Source organism: Epinephelus moara, chromosome 20 (genome assembly GCF_006386435.1).
Source record: "Epinephelus moara isolate mb chromosome 20, YSFRI_EMoa_1.0, whole genome shotgun sequence".
Classification (NCBI taxonomy): domain Eukaryota; kingdom Metazoa; phylum Chordata; class Actinopteri; order Perciformes; family Serranidae; genus Epinephelus; species Epinephelus moara.
In genome coordinates this window covers 32667026-32692098 of record NC_065525.1, presented here as the reverse complement: position 1 = coordinate 32692098, position 25073 = coordinate 32667026, and the positions used below count along the sequence as shown (strand labels likewise).

The 25073-nt window shown below is 39.3% G+C and overlaps 1 long non-coding RNA gene and 6 other non-coding genes across 7 annotated transcripts in view; all 7 read right to left on the bottom strand.

Moving 5' to 3' along the window:
* Positions 1-21325, bottom strand: part of LOC126407686 (uncharacterized) — a 60752-nt gene extending 39427 nt beyond the window's left edge. The window contains exon 1 of the long non-coding RNA XR_007571813.1: positions 21273-21325. This is a non-coding gene — a long non-coding RNA (uncharacterized LOC126407686). The remainder of the gene's footprint in view (positions 1-21272) is intronic.
* Positions 19109-19249, bottom strand: LOC126408683 (U4 spliceosomal RNA). The gene has a single exon (XR_007571918.1). It is a non-coding gene; the product is annotated as a U4 spliceosomal RNA (small nuclear RNA).
* LOC126408681 (U4 spliceosomal RNA) lies at positions 19772-19912 on the bottom strand. Its single transcript, XR_007571916.1, has one exon. It is a non-coding gene; the product is annotated as a U4 spliceosomal RNA (small nuclear RNA).
* LOC126408698 (U4 spliceosomal RNA) lies at positions 20660-20800 on the bottom strand. The gene has a single exon (XR_007571933.1). It is a non-coding gene; the product is annotated as a U4 spliceosomal RNA (small nuclear RNA).
* A 266-nt stretch (positions 21326-21591) lies between the features above and the next one.
* Positions 21592-21732, bottom strand: LOC126408699 (U4 spliceosomal RNA). The gene has a single exon (XR_007571934.1). It is a non-coding gene; the product is annotated as a U4 spliceosomal RNA (small nuclear RNA).
* A 1688-nt stretch (positions 21733-23420) lies between these two features.
* Positions 23421-23560, bottom strand: LOC126408682 (U4 spliceosomal RNA). Its single transcript, XR_007571917.1, has one exon. It is a non-coding gene; the product is annotated as a U4 spliceosomal RNA (small nuclear RNA).
* Positions 23561-24155: 595 nt separating this feature from the next.
* On the bottom strand, positions 24156-24296 carry LOC126408697 (U4 spliceosomal RNA). The gene has a single exon (XR_007571932.1). It is a non-coding gene; the product is annotated as a U4 spliceosomal RNA (small nuclear RNA).
* Between the last annotated feature and the right edge of the window lie 777 nt (positions 24297-25073).

Here is a 25073-nt window from a genome sequence, read left to right as displayed (position 1 = left end):
TTTTTTTTTAAAACTGGACCCAAAACTGCTGCCGTGGTTCAAGCTTGGGTCAGGCTTTGACAGAAACTGTGCAGGTTCATGTTGGGTCAGGCCAGAGTTTTTGGGCCTTGTCAAAGATTTACGATTAAATCATAATAGATAGAAATAAATAAATGGAAAAATAAAAGAAAATGTTTGTGTTTTGTGTTTTTTTTCCCCACTGTACAGAAGCTTACCAAACCATGACCCCAAAACTGAGGTAAATACTGGACCGTGAATTTTTTGCACTGTTTCACCGCTACTATCATACTCATTTACAATACCGAGAGGGGACAACTTCCGCCTTTCTGTTCCAACACTGACTGACAGCTGACTCCACTCATTCACACTCACCACTGCCCCAGGGCCGCTACCATATGCTATTTACAGAGATAGCACTGGTGATCTGAACCAGATCAGTGGCGAAAAAAAGCACTTTTATACAGGACGCATTTGCCCCCATTACCGTTTTAGCTCGTTTCACGGCTCAATACTGAACCAATTTTAGAACGAGTGGTACCCATGAATCATACGCACACATACACATGGGGAAATAGAGCCCAGGTTGAAAAATACCGAAGTTGTCCTTTAAGGTGATCACACATTACAGCACACTCGGGTGATCATCTTGGCTGCTCTACAGGGAGGCGGTGAATGGGTGGTGATGTGCTCTAAATTTAACAGTTAGCAATTTGTCTCTGGAGGAGGCCATTTATTGCACCTGATGACTTTAACACAGTTGTCTCAGCATGGACATGTGTTTGACTGAAATCCAGATAGTGTGGAAGCCACTTTCTTCACTTCCTCACAGTCTATCTATAATCAAGGATCTAGCTGTATTTGGAGGAAGCGTTCAAACAGGAGCTGACGACTCAATCGACACAACAGCCAATCTCCTGTTCCTGCTTCTCTTTCACGTCCGATATTAAAGCTGAAGGTCTGCTCAGCCCACTGTCTTCTTATCAGTGTGCCATGGGAACTTGGCTTTCTCTGTGCTCACGCTTATATTGACATTTAAAGAAGTCACTCGCTCAGATACATGTGTGTGTGTGTGATACCAAACAATTCATCTCCTTCTGGTAAATTGCTTTTTCACAATCTGATGCAAAGCTGTATTGAGATGTCGACTGATTTCCTGTTAAGCTCTTAACTGCCAGTCCTGTTTACACAGTAGAATGACAAATGCCATTACAGATGCTGTTTAGACTAACATCATTTGTTTCACCTGCATGTATCTGATTCTGAATTTGACATTAAGCTTTACATTTCAATTTGATCTGTGTTTGCTACAATTGCTGTTATCAAACAAGTTAAATATCATGTATCATATTTTAATGCAAACTGTGACAACACAGTGAGATAAAGGTGGAAGTTCTGCAGCATGGTGTATGGTTCAAGTAGCTGTGACAGCATAATGTCCTCGATATTACTGTCATATACTTGAGGAATATGTTATCTCTATCTCTAGCGGCAATTTATATATCTCTTGTATCCAGAGCATTCAGACATATACCGACCTGCTTGTTGTTGGCAAATTTTGGTGGGTTTTTGTGTTAATTCTTTTAAAACAACTCAACAAAGTTACAGCATACGGCTTACTGTTCAGTGTTTGTTCCAAGGCCTAGGGCTGTAACAAATATTTCAAAGCTTCAGAGCTCCATCACGTCGACATTTGAACTCCAGATCAACATTTGAAGGCTGCACAGCTTTTTTTGCTTGTCTATCCATTCTGTTTAAACCCAGTATTTCTGCACAGTTGCAGACAAGGTGTGACTTCCCCACGAGGGCTTTAAGAGCCCACAGTGGAAATGGACTTGGATGAGATTTACCAAAGATAAGGCCTGCTGCAATGGATCAACCTCCAGTAAGCAGGCTAGGTAGTTATGGTGTCCTTCCAGTTGGTGTTTGTGGTGGTGAAGCAACAAAATCTATCTATCCATCCATCCATCCATCCATCCATCCATCCATCTAAAGCTTATTTTGGGCACCCAGTACCTCAGTGGCTAGAGCAGGTGTCCCATGTACAAAGGCAGTGTCCTTGCCACAGAGGCCGTGGGTACAGTTCCAGCCTGCAGCCCTTTGCTGCATGTCATCCCCTCTCTTTCTCTCTCACCCCTTTCATGCTAAGTCTGTCCTGTCAAATAAAGGCAAAAGCCCAAAAAATAACCTTAAAAAATAAATTTCATTTTATTCCTTTTTTAAAAAAAGACAAACTCTTTTCATGCGATGAAAAGAGATGACCTCATAAAATACGATGACAGGCATTCAAGCGTCATTCGAAAACCTCAATAGAAGCTTTGAATATTAAAGAAAAGATATTCAGTACAGCCTTATTGAAGCCAGCATGGTCTGAAGTATATTTAATATTTTTTTTTTTTTTATGCATATCTTGATCATACTGTTTACTGTGATATTTTTGGGCAAAGACTACACAATAAAATTTGATAATGGCACATTCCCAGTACTGATTGGCTCTAAAAAAGCAGTAGATGATGAGGTATGGAAGAGTATCACTCTGGTATAAAAACCTTGTCACATACTGAGTCACAACCCCCTTTTCTTTGACATTTAGGTTGCTCCTGTTCCTTTGAGAACGTACTTTTTATTCAGTCCTTCACAGCAGAGAGGAGAGAGTGGCAGAAGACAAAAGCTCCAGGTTAGGTCAAAACCAAGGACACTGTCGCACAATATGCACCTTTGCCAACTTTGTTTACAAGTCACTAAACCTGAATCCTAACAGGCTCAGCATCCAAAAGAAAGAACAAAGTGTTCTACTAGAAAGTATGAACTGAGTCTGTCTCTTCTTGTCTGCTCAACGTGTGTTGACTTTAAAGCAGCCACATTTTAGGATGCTAATTTGTAATTGATCTAGATGATTTGGCACAACTCGGGCCGTCTCTCTCAGTAAATGGGATTCTCCTGAGAAGCTTCTTCAGCGTTTAATTAAAGACTGAGCAATTAGACTTTTCAAACTCAATAACAGAAATAAGCTGATGGACCAAACACGACCACCAGTGAGAACAGCTTCACTATTTCACTTGTTTTTTTTTTATACAAGTATGTCTCTAAGATGATTAAAAACTTCCCCAACTAACAACAAAAACATTTATTGAACAGATTTTATAAATTTTAGTAATATTATTGAAGTAATAACATGCTGGTTGATAGGAATTTTAATATACTGAAGAGCCATTTCAGAACAGACTCCCAGAAAATACATCATCAGTAATATATGGTGCAAACAGAAGTATGGCCAGATGGTGTTATTGCTTCACAGTTTGCATCTCTTACTGTTCATACTATTACCAACTGGTTTAATTTGATCCGTAGACTCTACTCATCACGAGCATTTGTTACATAAGCTTTCAGCTGGGTTTGTTAGGCTTCACACTTTCTGGTTGGCGTTAAAGTCTGTATTTCTACAAGAACATAGATTCAATTTACAGTGTAAACATGGTGCATGTTTCACTTGGATAGTTTGGGATATTTTAGCAAGTCATAATCAAGTTTTTCATTTTTCTACAGCTGCAGCTAATGATTGTTTTCATTTTCCATTAATCTTTTGATTATTTTCTCAAATAGCTGATTTGTTTTTTGGTCTATAAAATGTCAGAAAATTGTGAAAAATGGTGATCAGTGATTCCCAAAGCCCAAGATGCTGTCCTCAGATGTCTCATTTTGTCCTCAACACAAAGGCATTTAGTTAACTGTCAGAGAGGAGTAAAGAAACCAGACATATTTACATTTTAAAAGCTGGAAAGTACATTACTCGATTGTCAAATTAGTTTAATATTTGCAACTAATTGATTGCAGCCCCAGATTTTTTGTACTGAGATTTACAATGGCACTGTCACAAAGGCATTCGTAGTGCAAGATTTCGGTTCCGCATCCCATTTCTATTTGTCAAAAGAAAGCTCATTTTTTGTCATTTTCTCTGGAGCCTTGCCTCCAAGATAATATCTGCCCTCTGTGTTTAGTAGGTGGAATGAGAACCTGTCTGACAGGAGATTTGTCATGGATGTTGACCATGTACTGACGCTCCATCACTCCCAGGTCTCCGCGTGGGTGTCTGTGACCTACCAGACCTGGACGCAGACCCAGATCAGCCTGCTCTTTGGAAAATAATCACCACTCTCACAGGAACAGGGTGAAGGTTGGGACAGAAATCCAATAATAAACTCAGCTAAGTCCCTCTTCCTGCATGCCGGTTCCTGCATTGACATTCCCCATATGTCAATAGATCCACTTTCTGATAGAGCTGACTTAGTGGTGTTGACGCTGAAGAGCTTTGTACAGGAAATGTCAAAATCGGCTGGTTTCATTGACTGGCCTTCGGCCCCCACTGTTCAAGTTGACACCAACAACAATGATTCTTTGGTTAACAAAAGATCACAACATGCTGAGTCAGTCGGCACAGTTAAATGGCAAAACTGTTGGACACTTATGAATTTCTATGGAGTGTTATTTTCATGCAATTTCATGCAAGTAAAAGCAAGCTCCCGCTTCCAGACAGGGCTGGTTCACGACACGATCGGGATGAGTTCAAGTCAAACTGTCAGTAAAACAAGCTTGCAGACTGCTTCCGGCCAGTGAAATTCATGCAATGCGTGACACCAATATGTTTACTTTGAACACTCTCACTAATGGTGATGAAGGTTTAATCTGCTTATTTTTTAAATAAGTAAATGCTATGAGATATGACTCAAATACAGTTAAGGCTCATTTTGTTTTAAGTTTGACTTTTTCTGTAGCCTGCACTTTCTCCGTCTCTTTTAGAGATATCACGACTGAAACCCCAAAACTTATCCATAAACTGCATCAGTTAAAGTGCTACCTTGTGACGCTAACTCATCTTCTAGTATGCACACGGTTTAAGCATCATTTAGACCTGTAAGATGGGATGTTTCACAGTATGTCAAAAGCCTGATGGGAATTCACAGTCGCGTGTTCAGGGATTATGGCATAGAACTTGGGCTACATTCATTACAAGCAAATGTGGCCAAAATGTGTTGTTTTTTTGTTGTTTTTTTATCTCCAATGTCTAACAGATCTGATTTTTCAGAGTAGCGTGGACACCAAAATAGGGTTGGGCGATATGGCCCTAAAATAATATCACGATATTTCAGGGTATTTTTGCAATAACAATATTCTTGACGTAAAAACGTATTTTATTAATTTAAGAACATGGAATTGCAACAAAATAAGTGATATAGTTTCTCAGTTTGCCTTCAAATATTCAGTAAAAACTGAACAAAAACTCTTATTTCTTCAGTTAGTGAACAACAACAGTAACTCAAAGTGAGATTAAGATTCTGTATACAATATTAATAGTTCAACAAAATAAAATCTACCGCAAATTACACATTTAAACAGCTCCCAAATATGAAAAATGTCCCCTGGGATCTATATATATATATATAAATCAACAGGTGATTTCCTTCTTTGAGTAAAATCCTAAATGATTGAGTTTTTTTTTTCCACCTGGAACTTTATGCTCTGCCATTTCTCCTCTAATCATCACGCTGTAACCTGTGACAGGCTGTTATGATACCACAGCTATCACACATTCACATATATTTAGTTTTTTGTCGAGCCGCGAGTGTCACATAGGTTTACATTACCAAAGGTTTATAACAAAGTCACTTGACGTCACCACACAGCGAGGGAGGAGAGGGAGAGACGCCGTGCTGCTGCCAGAGGAGCCACTGAATGAGTTCCCTCTGAGCAGAAACTCACTAAAAGAATCATGAACGATATGATATGGCACACCCCTACAGCGTTTTTTGTTTTTTTTTCCCCAGTCAGAACTGGGCCACTTTCATATGTGGCGCTACAGCCGATAACATATCTGTTGATTGGTCATGCAACTGCTGTGGAAACGTTCATATCGGAGTAAGTAAAGTAAAGTAAAGTAAGTTTTTCCCATACAGCCACAGTTGATCCACCTCATACTTCATTCAGTCACTCATCATACAGTGTCAGAGCGGTCCGTTATAGTTGCTGAAGTCTGCTGTGGTAGGTAGACAGCTTGCCTTCATACAGTCACAACATTGTGAGGCACTGACAGAGATATTGGAATGTAGCCCTGGACATCCTACAGTCTGGAGAAACTGTTCCTCCATGAAACCCTAGACATCTCAGGTCCCGTTTATACGACAATGATTTCAACTGAAAACGGTAAACTTTAGTTGCGTTTTGGCCGATCGTTTACACGACGGTGGCTTTTGGGTGCCTGAAAATGCAACGTTTTGAAAACGGGTTCCAGAGTGCAATTTTTTGGAAACAGCAGCATCTCCATTGTCATGCAGTTCCTCTGAAAACAGAGACTTTTCGCACATGCGCATTATGGTTCCAGTCACAAGGGATGCGCGAGAAAGTCGACCATCACAACAACAATGCCGAGCTCTGTTTGTGCTGCGCACCCTGTTGATTTGAAGTGAAGTGTAGATCTGTTACTGCAGCAACGCCACCTCGTTGTCCATCCAGACAAAGTTGTCTGTGCATGCTTTTGCCATTGTGTCTTCTTTATTTTGGTTTGTGATCACTGCGTTGTAGAGGAAGCGCTTCAGCGTAGGCGCATGGCGTCATGCCGTGGTGTTGCTTTGCAAATTTACACTGCCACCCATTGGCCTGGCGTGCATACTACAGCGTTTCCAGTAGATTTTGCGGCTCCATGTGAACGGGGATCGTTTCAATAACGTCATCATATAAACGCAGAAGTTTTATTAAAACGCAAAGGGCAGACTTTTCCGTTTTTAGAGAAACCGTTGTCGTCTAAACAGGGCCTCAGCTAAATCATTCGTGACCACTCTCCCAGCTGCACCTACACCTCTCTCCACAGAATCTACCAAAAACAGCTGCTAATAGAGCCAGTGAAACTCATTTGAACTACAGCCCATTATCCCAAAATCAAACACCCATTTGTTCAAAAAAGGTCATTTTCTCCAAGAATAACCTGCAGACTCTCCTTGACAAAACACATGGCTACCTATTATGCAGAATGATGTCATTGGGCGTTTCTGCTCTGGCAGTCATTCAGATGATTAACGTTCGCACCACTGTGTCATTAATTTCTTCCTTCAAATGCCTGTTGTGCATATGTGATGTTTTTATAGTTGTTCTATATTGTGTGAAGTTATTGGATGCATGTGAGGAGTTTTAGGGCAGAGATCCGTTCACACTGATGTCAGATATGGGTCTCTTCAAACATTAATGTGAACAGTCGGGGTAGGCTGATATGAGCTTCCTAAAAAATTCAACTGCCTGTCAGGGTTACACGGGCTAAGTAGATACCATGTAGACACAGCAGGGACTGTGACTGGTGAACTTTGGCTGCTTGTGTTTTCTCCTGCAAGTTCCTAAAAAACTACTCAGTAATCTTCTTTTCGGTAACACACATCTCACAAAGCTGCGACTGCAAACCCTGCTCGCTGCGATTGCTGCTCTTTACCACAGTAGACAAAAGAATGTAAACACAACACCAGTCTCCTATTCAGTGAGGAGACAATGACAGCCTTCCGATCATCGCTCTATATCACAAAGTGAATAAACACAATTACTGTGGGGATATAATTAAAGTACTATACGGTCTGGTGATATACAATACATTCATCCGGTGTTTGGCATCAATGGGTGAAATTTGATAACGCTCTCTAAATAAAAACAAGTTTAAATTTAGCTTAAGTGTCTTTCAGAAATCAAAGTGTGTATGTCTACGTCTGTATTTATATCAGAGAGAAAAAAGACACACCAAAGTTTCTGATAAAAATGTGACAGATGAAAAACACAGCAAAGGAAAGAACTAGATGACACAGGCCTAAAAAAGTGACAGTGTGGACCGTGTGATGTCAGAATAAACATTATGGCAGCTTTGAGACCTGCTGGACCCAGTGGAGATCCATTTAGCTGCCAGCAGAGGAGCATATATGATTATGTCCTCTAAATTTGATTTGTACGGAAGGAGAGATGAATTGCTCTTCCGATGGCTTCCTAATTATGTTTCATGGGGGGGGAGTGACCCACCACAACATCAGTAGGAATGTTCTTGCCTTGCTGTATTAAACATCCTGCTTCAGTATGAATTATGTATACCGTATAAATGTTAAAGTGGATTAAGTGCCAAGATTAACACAAATTAAATTAAGCAAAAAAAGAAAAAAAAATGCAGCGTGTAGTGGAACACTTGTCATCCTAATCTCAGACTTACAAACTGACAGCCAAATGCTGCCTGTATCAACATTTATTATTGTGTTTTGTTGTGTGAGCCTCCTGCTGGAGTTTATTCTCTGACAGAAAGTATTGTGAATGCAAAGTACACAAAAATTTGAATAATTCTCAAATAAAAGGTTGCTTTACTCGCCTTACACACATTTTATTCCACTGAAAAGTGGCAAGTAACAACTTTAGTAGCACTGCAGTTAATTTATGTTCCCAATTTATGAGTTATGATACTTTTGAAAGGCTTTTCTTTCACCACTACTCTATAAAATTACTATTACTTGTATTTGACCAAGTTTTTATCTTTATGTGACATTTGCAGTGAAGATTATTAAATGCTCTGCCTTCTTCTCACTGATATAATAAACTTGCGAAGACCAAAATACTACTGTAACGAGCATTACAACTAGCAAGATTAGTTCAGCTAATGAACAAAATATTTGGAAACATCCATTAAAAGTAGCATTTTTCAAAATTTGCTTTGTCATGCAAGCATTGCAATCTCTTAAAACTGTTACAACTGAATAAGGAGGCAACTGGAAGTAACAGAAGACCTCAAATCAGAAAATTAAAATAATTTAAATAAGTATTTCATTGCTGGAACAATGGTCTTTTCCTAAAACTGGGTTGCCTGTGCAGTAGAAAGACGCAGTTACTTTTGAAATTGTTGCTATATGACCAGAGAAAAAAGTGCTGTGGCATTTGCTTTTGCTCGACGGGTAAAAAACCTACAAGTACCAGAATGCACTACTCTGCACTGGACCAATGCTCCCACTGGTGGGTGATGTCATGCGAGCTTGGTTGTTTTGACACAGGAAGCAATATGGTGGCCTGATGGTAACAAACAATCTCAAATTACAGTTAAACAGTGCACTAAAATACGCTCATGAAAACATGAGGCGAGGACAAGGCAATGCAGTAACAGAATCATGGTTCATATTTGATTAGCACTGCTTCTAGACTCTTTGTGTTTGTGGTGACGGGCGTTCAAAAATCAAGGCTTTTTAAAGAAGGCTGGGACACGCTCTTTGACCCCCATGGGAGCTGTGGGATATGACACATGCAATGTAACTAGCGTTGCTATCTTCGAGGATTACAGCAGATGGCGCTATGAATAAAGGGATGGTGTCTGCTTGGGTGCTCTTTAGAGCGCTAATTTTAGCCTCCTTAGGTGTGCTCGGCCTGACAGAACTTTAAGTACACTCAATTGGAAGCGTTTGGATATAGGAGTATTTGTTTATGGTATTTTTTTTCAAATGATCACAGAACTGTAATTCTCACCTTTATATTTTTCGTATAAAAATATTCCAAACCAAGACTGACTGCTGACGCCTCAGTGAAACGAATCAATCATCCCAAATATTCGATGATAGCGTGCAGACCAGTTGTACCTCACTGTTATGACATGATGTGACGCCTTGACTTCTCCTTTTTTTAACCTCCTTGACAAAAATGCGAAAGCACAATCTGCAGTTTGAGCAACAGCCTTAGAGCCAGCAAACATTTGAGCTGGGAGATCTGGGCGCTGGAAAGGTTACACATACTACCCACATTGTGATGATACAAAGGAGTCATTGCAATAAGTTTAACGTATAGGACACATATTTTGAGCAGAATGTTTTGTTGAGTGCCACTAAATTTCGGGCCTATATCTTGTGAAAGAAAACAAGCGCATCCTTGGCCAAGGCATCAACAGTCTGTTAACCACTTACCCCGCAGTGTAAAACACTCCCTGCAGGCACGACGGTGGCAGGAATAGCAACGTACTGTTTGGCAAGGACATTGAGTCTCTTGAAACAGCTCTTCTTCCTTAATGGAGTTCATTTAGGTTGGGAATAATGGCTTATTTAGGTAAGCTCTAATATTTAGCTCTGTCTCCGTAGCACAGTAGCCCGTCACAGAAATAGTGCTAATAAATCGCAGCAGTGCTTAGGAGCTCGTAGAAGTTTCCTAAACATCACCAGTCAAACCTGTTTAAATAGACTATATTTAGATCGGTATGTTTAAAGTACAAATTTGGCTAAAGTTAGTTGTGCAAATACATTACCTATTTTTTTTTTTAAGATTATTTTTTGGGCTTTTTGCCTTTAATAAACAGGACAGAGTGAAATGGGGTGAGAGATAGAGAGTGGGGGTTGACATGCAGCAAAGGGTTACAAGCCGGAGTCAAACCTGCGACCGCTGCAGCGAGGCATCACCTCTATACATGGGGCGCCAGCACCATCCACCACGCTACCGACGCCCCAACATTACCTATTTTTAAAATGAAAATAACAAAAAACATCCAGATGCTTTCTTGAGAAGTTGATTACTAATAGATTTGTCTTAATTCAAAACTTTTTCCACCTTAGATACTTTTGAAGTTTAGCAAAGTAGGGACCTCACACTTCAGTTTGTTCAACACCCCAATGTTCCTCAAAAAAAAAAAAACTATGGTGTTAGATTAGTGCAAGCAACACCAGAGCCCATTTTTAGCTGGCTCTAATAAGTGGTGAGAGGAGAACAGATGAGACACAGCATGGAGAGCCATGACACAGTGGAGTCAGACGTAGTGCTTTAATAAACTCCCACCTGATGTCCCAACCTCGAAGCCCTGTACCTTGTTAAAGTTTCCCGGCTGAGCCCCAAGAAAAGTGGCCTATGTCTGACTTTATACTTTGCTATCACTCAATTATTGCAAAGCTTCTCCACAGTGTATGACAGAGTACTATCTAGGACAGAGCACTTTCAACAAAGCCCTTTAAATTCTCAACACAATTCATATATCACAGGGGGGCTGTTTTGCAACGGAGCTTTGTTCATGTGTTTAACGAAGATATAATTAAAGCTTGCTTTGACAGAGTAAACTTAGAGGTCCAGTGTGTAGGATTTAGGGGGATATACTGGCAGAAATATAATAGAAGTATGTTTTCTTTAGTATATAATCACCTGACAGATCATATTTTCCGGAGATCACCATGTAGCAGTGCCCTGTTTCTACAGTGGCCCAGATCGGACAAAACAAACACTGGCTCTAGATAGGGCCCTTTGCACTTTTATGTCAGCCACTGTAGATAGCAGCCACTCCAAGATAATAGCTAATTTTTAACATGAAACTGCTTTATTCATAGTTATTACAGGTTTGAAACACCAGGTCTGTTTGTTTTGGAGAGGAAGAGACCTTTGCTAATGTTATTAGCACAAGCCTATGGCATTTTACATTGTATAAATTAGCCTAGCTGCCTGCGACCTTTTCCTCTTCTCATATAAAACCAGGGACAACAGCAACGTTTAACAAAGGTAACGGTACATACTTTGGCTTCGTTACAACTCACAAGGTTCAACCGCCAAAACAGCTGTCTGATACTAAACACGTTTTCCAAACAAATGCATCTGCAATCCTTGCCGCTAGCTGCCACTAAATCATCCATACTGTTCCTTTCATGCACTTTCTAATTATTGTATTTTCCTGGTTGAATCAAACTGACTAAAGACAGAACATTACAACATTCTCTGACTCTCTGCAATAAAAAATATTACATAAATCTTCCTAACTGAGCATTTTCTAAAGCATTTATACTGAAAAACATCTTTAAAGCAGAATTCAAATTAAATAAACACTACACTTTTTAACTAAGCTGCACTCATTTTAAAGTACCTTTTTCTTACAAGTCAGTGAAAATGAAATCACACAATAACACTGAACCAGTAACTAGCGTGCAAGTGTAGACAACAAATTAATCGTCCTTGTGGAAGCCTCTTGTCTTTGATGGGCACAAAATGGCTGAGTGCAATTATACTAAACAATAAAACATTCAAATTGGACCGATAAGATCTTTCGTCTTTGTCTTTATCAATTCAGGTTCCCATTTAGACAGAGAAATGTTGCTCATTTCCTCTGACTAATTGCTTTGAGGAAGCTTGGACCTGCTATGTGGTTATAATGGGATTTTAAAGGAGCCATATTCTAATGGATTACATGGCTGGTTGATATAACTCACAGCCTTCAGTACATGCTCCTCTTCAAGTCTGTCTCATTTAAGAAGGTCAGAATACCTAGGAGAGGCTGGGACCAAGAGAATTAATGATTTTATACTGTCTACACACTGGAGAGTGAAGGTGGTTGTTCAAAATGGCTCTGGAAATATTCAGGAGTGCAGGGTCTCTAATTTCTGCAAAGCTGTGGTATTACATGAAAACAAACAACATGCATGTCAGACTTGATGATTCATATTGTTAAACTGGAAGTCTCACCAGGCTTTATGGAGGATTACAAAGAATTGCACCATTAGCAAGGTTTTGGGGGGTTCAACATTTGGTCACACTGTAATTTCCAATCAAATCAAAATTCTTTGTGAAGTTTACTTATGATTAAAGTGACCATACAGGCCCTCTTGTTAAAAGTACACACTATCCAAGCTTGGCCTGAGAGCAGGCAATAATCTTGTCAAAGAAATCCAATTAAAAGCACCTGGATCCTGAGGAAACAGCGGATACTGCTACCTTTTAAAAAGCTATTTCTGAGAGCCGCAGGCTACCGGGGGCTACCAGGACTCTGCTCCTAATAGCTGAAAGAGCTGGGGGTTCCCTTCTCTAACAACAGCAACACACTGACACGTGTATAAATGAACATGCAAGCACATCGGCAGACTTTAGATCTCAAACTAGGGATGTCTGAAACATGTTTTTTTGGCCCTGATCCCAACCAGAGTCCTTTATTTTTTGGTGTCTGCTGATACTAAGTCTGATCTGATACATATATTTACAATAAATGTGAATTAAATATGTAACTGATACATAGAAATAACAGCTTCTCCATCCAAATACTGCAGGTCCTTCCAGATTCAAAGCTAGGGACATTTTATAACAACATAAAATAGAATCCCTCCTGCGTCGCATTTATACTGTACCATGTGAATACCCATTGTCAGCTTGCTGAGCTAATTAGAAGGATTATCCCAGTTTAACACGATAAAAAAAATGAAAAAAGTGACAGAATCGGACCATGAGGAGTGTCTGTAAAGTCCCTACAATGATCCATAATTAAACAAAACTGGATGTTCTCTAACTTGTTTGATTCTTGTAGTGAAATCACACTACCTCACTTATTATGACAGGAAATTTTGGTGTTAGCGAGGCTGGGAAAAATCTAAATTGCCAACAAATATGCTGCGCATGTATACCTAAACTCTCAGTGGGACTAGGATGCATGCAATAAGGCCTTTGTTTTGGCTGTGGATCGCAGATCATAAAGAACAGTAATCTTTATGATGGCAAAGTAAGACAGTCTAGCGATCTGGCACAATTTTCAGGAAAATCATTAGGGCTAACGGGCATGTCGCCACAAGTGATTACGACAAGAGACGACCACAACAAGAAATTGCTGTCGCAGATCTGGCTGGAGTGCTGCTGGCAACGTAATCACGGACTCCATCCTCAGTGACGGCTTGAACAATAGAAAACTGTTCCTGCTCTCTAAAGCCATTCATCAGCTATCGCCAGTGATGATGGGGAAAATGTAGAGTTCAACTGGCTTGGCTGTGATGTTGTTTCTCCATTTTGACCTTAATTAAAGGTATACTATGCACAATTGTTGGTTACTGTTTGTTAACACGCTCGCAAGCAAAAATTGAAAATAAAAGCCAATCATAGATTCACTCTCGTTTGTTGTTTCTCCTTGCTATTTTTGCGTTTTTCTGGCCTTGTGTCTCTAGGATGCCTGCTGTTTATGGTCTGGCACCTGGTCGCTATCTTTTTATAAAGGCGCAATCTCACCTGAGCCCTGTGGGGATACACTCCCATGAACACCCTGAACACAGAAAATACAGGCAGAAAAATACACTGCCATACACTTCTAGTGGATCATAATGGATGATTAAGAGGTACCTCTATGAGTCTACACACTGTTTTTTAGGATAATCCTGCATAGTGTATCTTTAATATGTCCTTGGTAACTGAAATTGACTGGTGAATAATTATAACTTATGTCTGTCTGCCGCAAGTTCTACTTCAGAGTAATATTATATTCTTTTTCTTTGTGACCTACCATAAAGTATATTCTCACAATGATTTAAGCTGTCAGGGCAGAGTTTTAGGTTACCTTTAAATAATGTGAAAGCTTTCAGCTGTTTCGTCTGCACAGATCTGCCATGTATTGAGTAAAACATACTGATCGTTACAGGTTACGGCTCTTTTATTCCTAAACATGATGGACTATCCTTTGACATCCCCTCCCAATCAAAAGAAGGGGAAACAGAGCAAAGGGAGATAAATTAAAAAAGGAGGAGACCAATCACCTCTGCCTGAAGGGTTTTGAAAGTAATTGAAGCTGAAATACAATCACGCCGCGGCACAGTGTCAGGATGTCACAGGAGGCAGCTAATTGGGGGCAACCCCTCGTACACCGCGGAGTGATTTAGAAGGAGATGGCATTAAAGGATTGGAACAAGTTTAATTGGGTGTGTTGAATAACTTGATAACTTTTGAGGTTCCTGTTCATTCATGTGATCTCTACATTTCTGGTTATCGTCCAAGAATAATAGGCTAATTCTTCTGATCAGCTTGGAGGAAAGAGGAAGAGCGCTCACATAAAGGTGACGCAACAAGGATGTCCATAATTGGCCGCGAATCAAAGCATCTCTTTTAGATTTGCACCTGCTTTTTTAAAAAAAACACAGAATAGGCTGTGATGTCTCACTCTTTGAAGAGAGGCCTGGTTTTTCATTTGGAGCATCGAGTTGTAACTGGATTTGTGACAAACAGGATCAAAACAAAAGACCTGCTAAGCAGATTGCAAATTAGCTTTCTGAACAAAAGATCTAAAGAAAATGATTAACACTACTTTTTGTTTACTGCGATCTTGAACATTTTCTTCATTTGTAATGTTCATGCTAATTAGTTCTTGTACTAGTTGGAGGTAAAGCGTGAAAGCAAGGCAGTTAATTGCATGGAAAGTGTTGTTAATATTTCAGAATGCTTTGTCAGCTCTATCCCTGACATTACATTATCAACCATGGTTTTCCCTCTGGTGTATCGCATTTGTTATATAAACCTGTCTGAATGTATTATACATCTTGTACAGAGTATGAGGGGAAATTACTTTCTGTGACGTGACGGTGTCTTCCTCCACAACTGTCAAACCTGGAAAGTAAAACCAATTCACAGGAAAGGAAATATTCTCACACATTTCCCAAAAGAACTGAGAGACAGAGAGAGATGGGGGGAGAGAGAGGAAACGCCGGTTTCCATAGCAATTGTCAGCACTGTCACATGGTTACCTAGGAACTAGTCCTATGATGCTGTGCAATTTATTTGTTTATGTTTGGCAAGTCTCCAGCTGTCGCTTACATAGAACAAAGCCGTATCTCTCCATTTCATTTCTGAAAGATAAAGAGCTGTCAGTGAAATCTGAAAGGTCGGAGTTTGAGAGATGTCAAATGTGCTTCAAAGGACAAAAAACTCCTTCTCATGCCACATAATTTGTCTGAGTACCCTGAGTACATCTTAACATGTAAACACTGGGTCATATGCGGGTCAAGGGGACAACACACGGGCAACATCAAACCCTGAATCTGAAACTCTGCTCTGTGCGGGCTGATCAATGCTCAGTGGATGTGTGTGACGGCGAGTAAAAGCAAATGCATCATGGGGTCATACTGAATGAAGATTAAATGCAAAAGCCGCAAGTAATTTATGTTAATATGAATCACTCTTCAAAGCCTCAGTCTCACCTTTGATAAAGACAACCAAATGCTCTATTTGTCCGAGAACATGATCCATTTTTTGCTCTACACAATTTGATTACCAGAGTGGAGGAAAGATACATTACAAACAGCGGGATAGAAATAATCACATTACAAATATATAAACATCTGATTTATTGTAGATGCTAAACTGAACCCAGAATCATGACATTTAAGATGCTTCTGGCAAAATACTTGATTGCTCAGAGCAGCCTGGTCTTTCTCCCAGAGCGTCAAAATACGCAGCTTGGGCAGTGTCCCCAGTGCCACTAAAATGTCACCAGGAGCATCGTTTAACATCTGTGTGGGACACACTGGGCTTTCCCCACACTCCAGAGTAAACCCATCAGCATTGTTATTAGAAGCTCAGAGCAATGGACATAGTTTTAAGAGCGTGAAAGTCCATTCAGAGTGGATGGGTCCAACAAACATCTGACTTTGTTCAAGACCAACAAATATCGACCGTTACGGCATTTGTGGCACTCAAAGCCGGGTGTTTTTTTTAGCAAATGCCACTGCTTTTCAGGCCATGTTTGTGACACTTAAAACCAGGTGTTTTTTTGGTGACATCTGGAGTGTAATCCTAACCATAACAAACACAAGAACATTGGTTGCTGCATTTGTCGCCCTAATAGCCAGGTGTTTTTAGCAAAACACCACTGCCTGTCTGGCCACTTTAGTAGCACACAAAGCCGAGTGTTTTTATTAGTGACACGCTGCTGCATTTCTGTCCAAGTAGTTTTGTTGCCTAGACCTTACTGCCAGCCCTCTCTTAGCGCTGCATTCATGCCACTCAAAGCCAAGTGGTGTTTTTTTCCAAAATCCACAATCTTTCCCTAACCCTTACCAAGTAGTTTGTTACCTAAACCTAACAGTTGACCCCTTCTTAGCACCATCGTTTGCGGCATTTGCAGCACCCAAAGCTGAGGGATGTTTTTAGCCACATGCCGCTGCCTTTCTGGACCAATATTTTTGTTGCCTAAACTTTGCCGCCAACCCTTTCTTAGTACTGAATTTGTGCCACTCAAAGCCAGCTGATATTTTTAGCGAAATCCGAAATCTTTTCTTAACCATAAGCAAGTAGCTTTGTTGCCTAAACCTAACTGCTGACCACTTCTTAGCACCAAACACCATCAGTTGTGGCACTGTGGCACCCAAAGCCGGGTTTTTTTATTTTTCGTGACATGCCGCTGCCTTTCTGGGCACATCTGTGGCACTCAAAGCCGGGTGTTTTTTAGAGACACATTGCTGCCTTTTCAAACGCATTTGTAGCACCCAAAGCCAGGTGTTTTATGGCCACATGTCACTACCGTCCTTGCCATGTTTGTGGCACTCAAAGCCGCAAGCTTTTTCTAACCATAACCAAGTAGTTTATTGCCTAAACCTAACCACAGACACCTTACATTAATTGCTTCACGTGACTAGGGTCAACCGCAATCTTTTCCTAATAATAACCAACTAGTTTCTTGCCTAAACCTAACTGCAGACCCCTTCTAACTACTGACTCCTTCAGAATCAAGTTACAATGCAAAAGGCTGCCCTTGGTGCCCAAATGGCAAAATATGACCGACAGGGATAACAACATGTTGGCTCAGAAACACATCTACATAATAAAAGGCATTTTAACTAAGGGATTGTAGATGATACCATACTTATAACTGCTTTTACGTGAAGTCTGCTGACATTGCTTATGATAGTACAGTGTCTCTGATTATATTGACTTATACTGAATATAGATGGCAGTAATCCCAATACCAAAATATGACCAAAATACATTATTAAGATGGAATATTTTAATTAGTTGTATTCCAATACAATTTTAGAAAGTACTCCTGACCTTGGTACAGTTTCCTACAGTTCAATATCTATTTTTTAGTGGATGAGAGATATAATTTTGAAGGTGAAAATGACAACCACATCACAAGTATGGACAGTGTGAGAGAGTGAGAACATTAGGTGTGCCTGCATGACAGCAAGAGTGTTAGAGGGTGTTCGCGGGGTGACAGGAGGCTTGAGCTCATCTGCCTAATGAAAGGACCAACTTGATTAAACCCTCAACCCCTGTGACTGCCTAATACCCACCCTTCTTCTAATCAGAGATCACTGCAATTACGGTTCTCTACAGGGTGGTAAAACATGACTGCACAAATGTGTCTTTCCCTTTAAAGAGAAAATCTCAATCACAGGAGACTGTTTAGCACAAACTCTGTCACGATGCAGCAATCATCATTAAGAACTCCTAATTGTGTAATGTCTTTAAAATGTATCTATAATATATGGTGTATAATATATCATCTGGTGGGAAAACAAACTGACTTATGTTTTAAGATTTAAAATGTGTGTTCCTCTACTAAACAATCCATTTTCTCCTCATGTTCACCTTCTCATATCCTGTTACAGAGTGCCCTCTGCTGTTCTGGCAAGTACACTGCATTGTGACCAGGATACTGTGTAAAATAGCATAGTTTTAAGGTGACCTGGCATGTACAAATAAGTGAATAAAAACTCACACAGAAATCCGTTTTTTAAATGCATCCCAATAATAAAATCAGAGAAGAGTGAGGACAGTTAAATGCTGAAGCTTTGAAAAAAAAAAAATTAAAACTTTAAAAACCACTGTCCCATAGAGACCCGAGGTAATATTAGTCAATTACAATATATGATCATTATAGCTAAAAAAAAATGTACAAAAAAAGTCTGGCACATACTAACATCAAAATGTATTAATAAAAAAATGAATTAAAAAATACATTTTCACACACTCGTTTAAACTGTGTATGAACCAATATGTCTTCTTTAATAAAGTAACCTGTAGTAAACTAGAGCTACCAGATGTATACCATAGGTACAATTCAGGACTAGTCAGAACACAAAAAAGTATTTTTCAAGCACATTAGTCAGTTCCTTACTACAAATATGTCGGTGTAGATTCTCAGTCATCTAGGCCATAGTAATTTTAAGTACTATATTATGGGCAACTGGACTTGCTCGAGTTGCAGACCTGAAGAAGCTTCTTGGATGAGAGGCACGTCTTCAAGAAACTCAAATAATCTACAGTATAGCAGTCTAACCCACAGTACCTATTCCAGTGACTGACAAAATTCATATTATCTTTAAAGTGGCAATACAATTTACATTTAACAGATTATCAGTCTCCTTGGAGACCGTCAAAAATTGCCATTACCGACTGTATTTCAAGTCGTCATGGCAGGGTATTGGGTAAAGTTTTCAACTAGCAATAATTGCGCCTCGGATAAACCTCATAGGCTACGATACTGCCACTGCGAAAGAATACCTGTACAAAGCTACAGAGGGGGCCAGTGTCAGATCTACACACCCCTCTGTTAGGGTTTAACATGCATATTATATAATTGCTGTAAGGGAAAGTAGTAAGGCTGTATACGGACGTTACTATCATTTTTTTTTAATGTTTGGTTAAGAAAACTCAGCTAAATTATGCTTATATGGGGGTAAATGTCACGCATACTATAGTTTGTGTTGGTTATAGAATTGTATTTAATGTATAGGAGAATGTGCCGTGTGGCTATAGTTGAGTAGGTGGGACTGGTTATTAACATATTTTGGATGTTCTGGGTGAGACTAAAGATACTTTTCACAGATCGTAAAAAAAGCTATTCATCATACCAGCTGTCACTGAATCGCATCAGAAATGTAATTTGCGCCACGTGTGACCTGAACACCTTTAAAGTTGTTGAATAAGTTGAGATGACATCATCGACGTATTGTCTCACTATCAATGGTATTTATCAGCAAGCAGAAAAGTCATTGAATATTTTTTTTAACAGTGATATCAGTCTCCTTAGAGACCGTCAAAAATTGCCGTCGCCGACTATATTTCAAGTCGTCTAGGCGGGGTATTGGGTAAAGTTTTCAACTAGCAATAATCGCGCCTCGGATAGACCTCATAGGCTACGATACTGCCACTGCGCAAAGCTACCGATAGGGAGTCAATGACAGGGTTATGTCTTCAGTCCACACACCTCTCTGTTACGGTTTCAACAAGGGGTGTGGTTTCACGTACGAGTTTATAAACTAATACATCGTTATAATTATGTAGAAATATATATCACGTCATCCTCAGAGAAAAGTCATGAATACTTTACAGATGCATCCTCATAAACGTGAACCGCACGTCTAGAAAAAGGATAAAAAATAAAAAACACAGACCTGTCCTAAACTCTAAATACTAAAACCACACGGCCGTTTTGAGATGTAACATGTTTTAACCTAACTGTGGTCGGATCGTGTAATAACTTGTAATCAACGTGAATATAGTCACGAACAAACAAGTTAACATCCAAACTTACCCATATCGTTAAATAAATGTAAAACAGTGGGCTGAACTTATAAGCGGAAATGACGTATGCTCCGGTGCGTCTCTGTTTAAGGCTCCCTTCAACTCAGCCACACTAAAAAGACGAAATGTGGTTAAAGACGGACTTGTTTTATTTAATAAAGTAAATATCAGACGCATTTTTAAAAGCAGGGGAGCCGCGGAGAGACAAATGAACATACCGAAACTAATATATGAATACGGATAAAGAGTACCAACACTAAACACTAGTATTATAGTAGGATCCTATTCAGTGAGATCACTTGTGATCACCAACATGCATTAACACAGTTTCAAACGTTACGGTTGTTATATATTAATAGCTTAAGTCATTTTTACAGTTTATCAGTCTCCTTAGAGACCGTCAAAAATTGCCATTGCCGACTATATTTCAAGTCGTCATGGCGGGGTATTGGGTTAAGTTTTCAACTAGCAATAATCGCGCCTCGGATAGACCTCATAGGCTACGATACTGCCACTGCGCAAAGATACCCTGACAAACCTACAGATGGGACCAGTGTCAGGTCCGCACACCCCTCTGTTAGGGTGCTGACTGTAAAGGAAACCAGTCAGGCTGTATCGGGATGTAACTTTAATTATTACTGTTTGGTTATAAAAAAATAATCTGAACTGTTACTGTCGTGCTATGGTACAGTTTGTGTGAATTAAGAAAATGTTATCTTAAGAGAAAACTACGGACGCATCCCCATAAAAGTGATCAGCACGTTTGGAAAAGACAGGATAGAAAACAGAAAACACAGACCTGCCCTAAACTTTCAATACTTTGACAACGCGGCCGTCTTAATATGTAACATGTTTTAATGTAACTGTGGTTGGATCGTGTAATAATTTGTATTCAACGTGTATATAGTCACGAACAAACAAGTTAACATCCAAACTCACCCATTACGTTTAAATAAATACACAACAGTTGGAAGAAGTTATAAGCGGAAATGACGTACCTCCGGTGCGTCTCTGTTTAAGGCTCCTCTCAACTCAGCCACACCGGAACGACTGATATGTTAAGACCATGCCTTGCTTGATTTAAACTAAATACCAGACGCATTTTAAAAGCAGGGGAAACATGTAGAGACATCTGAACATACCGAAACTGAAATATATAGAAATACAGACAAAATATAAAAATTACTATACACCAGTATTGTAGTAGAACCTCACTCTTAGATCACTCATAATACTACACATACTACTACGTATATTGACGGACTTCACTGGGACTATTACGAATGATTAATTATTTCACTTTCAACAGATTATCAGTCTCCTTAGAGACCGTCAAAAATTGCCGTTGCCGACTATATTTCAAGTCGTCTAGGCGGGGTATTGGGTAAAGTTTTCAACTAGCAATAATCGCGCCTCGGATAGACCTCATAGGCTACGATACTGCCACTGCGCAAAGCTACCGTGAGTGAGTTACAGAGGGGGTCAGTGTCAGATCTACACACTCCTCAGTTAGGGTACTGACTGTAAAGGAAACCAGTTGGGCTGTATATGGGTGTTACTTTAATTATTATTGTTTGAATATTTAAAAAAAAAAAGTTGATTTAAGTGTACTTAAATGTACTGTTACTGTCATGTTAGCTCAGTTTGTGTTGGTTAAGAACATGTATTTACTGTTTCGATTAACTTGTCTTGTAATAGTTGTGTGGGCGGGACTAATTATTCGTGTTTTGGGCCACTGGCTGACTCAACTTTAGGCTGCATGAGACTAAAGATATTTTTCACAGAAGGAAAATACAGAAAAAAGGTAGTCAACAGACTAGATCTACTTGAGGTCTCCAGAGTAGCATCTCTTTGTTTTGGCGTATCAAAATATAGTTTTCACCCACTGCAGCCTGAGTATGTTATTCTTAAAATTGATACTTTACAGTATCACTCCATAGACATCCTGTGTAAAACGATACATGTTAGATATAGGCCATACACACATTTTAACATAAGATAAAGTAAAACTTTATTTATCCCGAGGGAAATTGTTGTGTTGCAGTTGTGGTACAAATTGGGGAAGAGTGCAAATAAAATAAAATATAAACAATAAATATTATTAGTAAATTGAAGTTTGATACAAATATCTCATAAATAGGCCTGTGTGGGGATTTCTGCAACAAAAAGTGAAGACACAGAATAACAGTCTGCCGCTGTGTCTTTACATGAAGATACATAGTAATAGTGATGTACAGTAATGAGGCAGCATGTTTGGGAAGGTACATTTAGGCCTTTATCTAAAACACCAATAATCTCTAGTGGGGTAATATAAGTAATATAAACTATGCCTTCTAATGTCACTATTTGAATTACTTTAGTAGACAATTTAATTATAACAATACCTCAGTCTCCTTAGAGACCATCAAAAATTGCCTTTGCCAAGGCTGTATACTGATGTTACTTTCATTAGTAAGTTTGAAAAATCTAATTATACTTATATCGGGTGTAACTGTTAATTTCATGCTGTAGCCTAGTTTGTGTGGGTTTAAAAAACATTTCATGTTTAGGTCAATGTGACTTGAGGTTATAGTTGGGTAGGTGGGACCAATAATTTGTGTTTTAGGCAAGCTTTGGGCTCTGTCAGACATTAGATACTTTTCACAAAAAGTTTAGAAAAAAGGGATATATCCAGCCAGCTCTACTTGGGATCGCCCTATTTATTTTGGCAAAACTAAAATATAATTTTCACCTGATGTAGCCTGAATATGTTTTATAAAAATGATTAAAATTACAGCATTTATCCTGAGGGAAATTGGTGTGCTGCAGTTGCAGTATAAAGTGGAAAAGAATGCAAATTTAGACAGTGCAAATAAAACATAAATTAAGATGATCAGTAAGGTAAGGTTTAATACAAATTTCTAATAGATGCGCCTAGGTATGAGTTGATATTTCTAACATAAAAATTTAAGACGAAAAATAAGAGTATGCAGCTGTGTCTAAACATGAAGAGACATAATAGTGATAATGTGCCAGCCTTATGTAGATATAGTCATAGAACACCATTGACCTCTGCTGGTGCAGAGTGAGAACTACAGATGTATGAGATGACTTAGAGAGGTGTTGGATCTCATATACAAGTTTTCTTGCTTTGAACAAATTATCAGTCTCCTTAGAGACCGTCAAAAATTGCCATTAACGAATATATTTCAAGTCGTCATGGCGGGAATTGGGTTAAGTTTTCAACTAGCAATAATCGCGCCTCGGATAGACCTCATAGGCTACGATACTGCCACTGCGAAAGGATACCCTGAGAAAGCACCGGATGGGGTCAGTGTCAGATCTACACACACCTCAGTTAGGGTTTAACATGCATACTATAGAATGGATGTAAGGGAAAGTATTGTAGTAAGGCTGTATACGGATATTACTTTAATTTTTACTGTTTGGTTAGGAAACGTCAAGTTAAATCATACTTATATGGCGGTAAAATGTTATATATAGGCCTACTACAGTTTGTGTGGGGTGACGAATTGTATTAAATGTTAAGGAGAACTTGCTTTGTGGCTATAGTTGGGTAGGTAGGACTATTTATTAAGGTATTGTGGAGGTTCTGGATTAGATTTAAGATGCTTTTCCACAGATGGTAAGAAAAAAGGGTAGTCATCATACCAGCTTTACTTCAAGTCGCCAAATAGCGCCCCTTAATTTTGGCGTACCAGAAATGATATTTAAGCCTCGTGTGGCCTGAACACACACAACATAAATAACTTGACTGAATTGACAGTATCGACTTGCTGTCTTGCCATTAATGATAGATATGTATATCTATCCCACTCAAAACTGAGCACTTCACCTCAGTCAGAATACGTCATGATAATTTCATTTAACAATAACATCAGTCTCCTTAGAGACCGTCAAAAATTGCCATTGCCGACTATATTTCAAGTCGTCAAGGCGGGGTATTGGGTAAAGTTTTCAACTAGCAATAATCGCGCCTCGGATAAACCTCATAGGCTACGATACTGCCACTGCGCAAAGCTGAAGACGTAATGTTAATATGAAGGGAGTCATTCTGCATGATACATTGTTCAGTCGCGGTACTTTTTCTTCAATTCAAGATAATCACACTGTTTTCCGTGTACAATCAAAGACATTTTATCTATGATCCCAACCTGCTGCTTTTTGTAGTTTCTTTGTTGTAGGCTTATATTAACTTTAAAATCTCGCGTAGCGCAATGCATCATGGGAGATCATCTTCCTTATACTGATTATAACGTCAGTACAGCCCCAAACGTACATTTTTCACACATTAAAAAGCGAGTAAACGTTTTATGAGTTATAAAGATAACGCACGTAAATCGGTGACACACAAAATTATGTATTCTTTAAAATATTTTAGATATTGGTTTGTAGGACTGTTAGCGGCGACAGCCTACGGTGGCCCGTTTGACCTAACCTCTAATCGCGAACACCAGTTTGCCAGCGCTTACATACAAACAAACCCGGATTAAAATACCGCGTTTCTGTGTAGCGACAAAGTCCAGGTATGCTTTTTGAGATAAACGTAAAACAATTAACGTAGAATTCAAACATGTATTTCGAGTAACGGCTTTCAAACGACACAGAAACTGCTTTTCGCCCGTCATGGCTCCGTGTATACAGACACAGCACCAACTCGTCCCGCCACAAGGCTATGCTACTGAGACGCCACCAGATGTCGGTGTAGACAAAGGTAACTGTGCTCTATTTTCCCTGTGAAGGCCTGTTGTAACTAAATTTGTACTATTAACCTACTTCCACACAAAATACATCTTTAA